This window comes from Festucalex cinctus, chromosome 12 (genome assembly GCF_051991245.1).
Source record: "Festucalex cinctus isolate MCC-2025b chromosome 12, RoL_Fcin_1.0, whole genome shotgun sequence".
Classification (NCBI taxonomy): Eukaryota; Metazoa; Chordata; class Actinopteri; order Syngnathiformes; family Syngnathidae; genus Festucalex; species Festucalex cinctus.
Window position 1 is genome coordinate 2,385,436 of NC_135422.1, and position 6,000 is coordinate 2,391,435.

The following is a 6,000-nucleotide window of genomic DNA, read 5'->3' on the forward strand; positions in this document are numbered from 1 at the left end:
TGTCATTGGATTTGCGTTAACTGGACTTCGTCGGAAGACTTTGGATTCGCAATGAAGCAAAATCTGGTTTTACTAAAACTTGGGGTCACTTTCCCAGAAACAATGCGAGTCGTTTCCCATGCACGTTCATGAGAAATGACACGATATTTATATATTTTTTTTCTCTCTCTCTTTCTCGTTGCTCGTTTCTCACACAGAAAATCCGAATAACGATCTGTACACGTGCACGCTGCTTCCTCTATAAAACAGGAAATTAGCATCCACACGCATACGCGCAGAGCACCACGACACGTGCTGCAGCTCGGTGCCAGGCTTCTTCTTTTTTTTTCAGCGTCTTGAGTAAAATGGTGGGGAGGGGGGGCATATTCGATCCCAACGGAGCAGGTCTCTACTCACTTCCTGCTCGGGGAACACGCAAAATTGTCGTTCACACAAACAATCCGTCCGTCTGCTGCACTGTTTTCATCAAGTGCGCGAGCAAAAATGAAGATGATTGTTAGAAAGTCGTGTGGGAATGTGAACGGCCACCTTTTTTTCTTTTTTCTTTTTTTTGTATTGTTCATCCATTTTTACACTGCTTTGTTCTCCAGCAGGGTTAATCCAGTTTTACCTTCACTAGTTTCTGGGCAGATTAGCTGACTGCGTTACAAAAATTCACTCACAACCCTGAGTTATGTCATGTTACTGTAAAGGGGAAGTCGACCGTAAACATTTCTTGACAATATGTTATATGTGACCTCACTAATCTAAACATGACATTTTGAGTTATTTTACAATTGTGGAATGCGAGTTATGAAGCAAAATTAAGCCGTTTGTATCCATCTCAGGGGGCGGCCATTTTGCCATTTACTGTCAACTGAAGATGACATCACAGTTGCTCAGGGCGCAGGTAGCGACCAATCAAAGCTCACCTGTTTTCTGAAGCTGAGCTGCGATTGGTTGTTACCGGAGACCTGAACAACTGTGATGTCATTTTCACTCGACGGCAGGCAGCAAAATGGCCGCCTTCTGATATTGATTTAAAAAAAAAAAAAAAAAAAAAAAGCTGGATTTTGCTACTTATACTTAACAAAAATATACACACTTTTGTGTATACACTTTTGTTTTTGTTTTTGTTTTTGCTCCCATTTTTATGAGATGAACACAAAGCTGTAAAACTTCATCCACATACAACAGGGGTGTGCAAACTTTTTCATTTGAGGGCCACATACAGAAAATCAGAAGGATGCAAGGGCCACATAATGTTATGAAGAGAAATTGTGTTTAGTGCTTTTGCATATTTAGAAAAATGCTACAGTGCATAAACCAATTTATTTGTAATATGGCAGTCGGGTTACTGTTACAGTAGGATTTTTCATTTTCGTTAGTTTTTATTCATTTTCAGGGTGGTTCTGTTCGTTTTTATTAGTTTAGTTCTTTAAAAAAAATGCTTATCTGAAAGATGCAGTTTTGTTTTATATCTCGGCAAAGGAGAAGTGCTCACTATCACGGATTTAGACTGGTTTGTGAACAATATTTGAGAGAAATGGTGATATTGTGTATATGGAAGAAGTTTTCGATATTTGAGTTCATCTCATAAAAAAAATGGAAGCTTGAACAAAAGGAACACCGTATTTAACTCTTTCACTGCCATTGACGGAAAAAGACGTCAAATGATGCATTTTTTTTTTTTGCTGGTCTGGCAATGAATGTGTTAAAACTAATGGGGCTGCATCGAACATATTGTTGTCAAGAAATTTTTGGGAGGGTTGACTTCAGGAATCAGTGAAGTTTCAACACCAAATTGCAACATTGAATTGAGGCGCAAAGAGTCACCCGAGTGTCCGGAGTGCTAAAAAGTGATGAGTGTGATCCTCTGCCCAGTTTGTCGTGTGCAAGTGTGTGTGTGGCAGTGTTACCACCCCCAACCCCGCCCCCCCCCCGTGTCTAGCGACGGCCGGCCACACGCCCCCGCAAAGCAGTTCCCATGCTTCCATGCTTCCACTATATTGACCACCTCAGGGGACACCTCCCACTCACTGGTTTGTTTTCATCCTTTTAATGGGAGATCATCTTACACCCTTTATAGCGTATGCGTGTGCATGCGACATCAATGGTTTGTGAGTATGTTCTTTTTTTTGTGCATTGTGCATGCACCTGCGCGGTCAATAGACAACGTGTTGTTGACGTGCGTGCGCGTGCGCATATGCGTGCGCATGTGTGGTCAATATGTTTATGATCATGTTTTTGGTTTGTGAGGGTGTACAACTGCGGTGCATCATACGGAGATGTGTTTTCAATGCTTTGAGGTCCTTGACGAAAAAAAAACAAAAAACAATAAAAACCCACGTGTACAGTTGCACCAGTGCAACTCAATTTATTTTTTATTTATTGCACCCACCCAAAGAAAATTTTTTGCCCAACTTTCCGTGACTATACATAGTATAAGTTGTCTTTAAAAAACCTCTGCAGAGGAATTAATACTACTTTCGCACTCTCTGAGAATGAGAGCACCACTGCCACCTACTGTAATGGATGTGCAATTACACGTTATTTTATTACGTCCAAAAAAACAAACAAAAAAAAAACATGTTCCCCGCGGTCACACATGCACCAGTATCGGACCGCGCCTCCCCATTTGAGAAGGACTCTCGTTGCACTTATTTAATCCTCATTGTAATTTATAATCACTGAGTAGTGTAAAGAATAAGTAGTGGGTATTCAGTTTTGTTTTGTTTTTTTGTTTTTTTTTACAGTACTACAGTAGATTGTTTTCAAAAGCACTACTAATGTGTACCTAATTGAATTGAGGACGAGAAACTTCCTCTTTCTCGTCCGGATGAGAAACTTTCTTGTCTGGACAAGAAACTTTTCTCGGACAAGAAACGTTTTTTCGGACGAGAAAGTCTCTTGTCCGGACGAGAAAGTTACTCATCCGGACAAGATACCTTCTCGAGGAAGTTTCTCGTCCGGATGAGAAAGAGTTTCTTGTCCAGACGAGAAAGTCGCTCATCCGGACGAGAAACTTTTCTTGTCCGGACGAGAAACCTTCTTGTTTGGACAAGAAACCTTTCTCGGACAAGAAAGGTTTTATCGGACGAGAACGTTTCTTGTCCAGACGAGAAATTTTCTCGTCCGGACGAGAAAGAGTTTCTCGTCCGGATGAGAAACTTCCTCTTTCTTGTCCGGATGAAAAAGTTTCTCGTCTGGACAAGAAACTTTCTCATCCAGACGAGAAACATATTTAATTCTTTTTTTCTCCCATATCACTTTATGGTCTCCGTAATGTGCTGCGTGGGCCTTGAAATCTATCGAAAAGCGCCAGGATTGTTGGCCTGTAGACACCAGACACCTTCATTTGTTTCCCTTGATTCCTGCCCAGAAGGCATGGAGGAGGATGAAGGAAGAACATTTGTCTGGAGATGTCCTACAGGGAGCATTCATATTTTTGGAATAATTGCTTTTAAGTGCTGAGATCTTACAGCCAGATCAGCCACGGAACAAAGAGGGCTTGTGGGGGGACGGAAAATGAAGACGCTACATTCAAGGCCTGGTTAATGAAGGGGTTTTCCTAAGACGTGACAGCAAGGAGGCGGATCAGAGGATGACATGGCAGAGGTAATGTAGGGAGAATATCAGATCAGGGGGTGGAAAAGAAGACTTTTTCTGATTAAAGATGAGCTAAGCTTCTCACATGATTGTCCAACCATAGATTTATTTATTTTTTTTCATTGTAATACTTTTTCCTTTGTGTGATGCATGCAGATGTTTGGACTTTCATTATATTATGTTCATAAAAGGGATGTTTTCCTGGCTTTTTTTTTTTTACATCTGTTGGTTTATGATTAATTGACAACTTATCAATTAGCAAATTAAAGGGATACTTTACTTATTTAGCCATTTTTGGCAGTCAAACATTAATAATAAATAAATAAATAAATGTGATATTTTCATTGTTTCATGTACAATTAGTACCTTTAAAAACACATTTTGCAACTTGCTGTCGACTGAAAATGACATCACCAAGGCTCAGGTAACCAATCACAGCTCAGCTTGTGAATGTCACATGACCAAACCTAGAAAGCAGGTGAGCTGTGATTGGTTACCTGAGCCCTTTGTGATGTCATTTTCAGTAGACAGCAAGTTGCAAAATGTCTTTTTAAAGGTACTAATTGTACGTGAAAAATAATGAAAGTATCAAATTAATTCTAGGCGAAATATTAACTCTTTATTGCTACAATGAGCTAAATAAGTGAAGTATCCCTTTAATTGATAATTCATTTAAAATTGCTTAATCGTTTAGACATTTTGGAATCTTCGGGAATTTCAGCTTCTCAACAATAAATATGTCATCCTCCATGAACGCAGACCTTTTGTTGTGAATCAAATTTCTATATTTGCAAGCATCCACCTTTTTTTGGCGCAACAATTTTGCCTATTTTCTGACATTACTGACCAAAAGAGTAGCTGAATTATTCTTTGTGCATTTTCTGCACGGTCAATTTTAAATGATGTGCTGGTTTTGAATAAATGGAATCATGTTTGGTTTCGTCCAATTCATTAATTAATCAACAACATAATTGACTGATAATAAACAATTAAAATAATCATCAGCTGTAGTCCGAGTAAATTTTTTGGCGGTAAAAGACAGCTTTTACTGTAAATTGTCAAACGATTGTTTGTTTGTTTGTTTTTTTTTAATTCTTCTTCTTCTGAGAAGCGCCATTTCACTCTGCTGCAGTCATTCTGTGTTACGCCAAACAGTGGCCCTGCAGTTTTCTTTTTGCGGTTTCTGGAAATGCCCCCACTTTTCCGGCCTTGCTCCAATTTTCTTTAAATACAACAGTAATTGGTTTGATTTCCTACCTCCGGCCTGGTGGCGAGGGGGGGGGGGGCGGGGGGGGTTACGAGGAGTTGCGTGAGCCAGGCAAAAAAGGGGACCGCAGCAGGCGGCCAGCACGCTTGGGTGGTAATATCGTTTAGAATTGAGTGCCAGCTCAACTTTTGCTCCTTTTAGATGCTGTTTATGGGCAGATCCTGGAAGCCCATCAATGGAAACGTTTCATAAATCTGCAGTGTGAAGCGGGCCAAGATACTCGAGCACACAATACTGCGTCTTGGGTGACACACTGAAAGAAAAAGAAGTGTAATTAAGGAATGTCTTTTGGGATACTTTTTTATTTTTTTTTGTGATAACACTATGCAAGCTGTGGCAACCTTGTTGCCATGTTGATCATACTCGTAGAACAAAAAATGGATTACAAACCCAAATATCAAAAGCAGTCATCATCAAAAGAGCTTTTCTGAGGGATTTAAGACAAAGGGGAGTGTGCAGGCATGACTAATCAAAAAGTAAATATTAGATCGTGTCCAAGCTGATTGTTCCGGACCTTCGAGTATTTCCTGCTCTGTCGTCAGACAAGAGCAACCATCCAAAAGGGGGCCGCCTGAGATATGGACAGTATTTGTCCCGGAGTGCCAAGATGGCAGCGGTGGGGAAGCAAGAAGACCGGAAAATGTCAGCAGACTCCAAAAAAAAAATGGCCACTGGACTGCGGAGTGAACAGAAAGCTTTCCAGTGGATTCGCTGGTCTCGGAAGCCGCAATTACGAGGGCTCCAAAAGTCAGTGGTGATTTTTAACACTGAGAAATTGGATCTGTGTGTTGAAAAGGCTCAGTCTGGGGTACGAGAGGTGCTGGTTGTTTTTGTTTTTGTTTTTTAAATGGTAACCAACCCAGAGAAGACTGGTGAGAAGCGAGTCCAAGGCCAGCGCAGCCTTTAACTGCCCACCGGGTAGACAGCGGACGACTCTGACTGCTTACGATGTCTGGAAAATAAAACAGACACTTTTCCAACTAAAGCATGATTCTGAGGTATGCGGCCCAACCGCAGAAGAAACGGACCCGGGGGGCTTCCGTAAGGCTCGTGTGCTCGCGCAAAGCGCACGTAGCGGCGACTTTTCTAAAAATGGCAAACCACGTGCGGCTTTCCCGGCAAGCGAGAGTCCTCCCGGTGGAAAA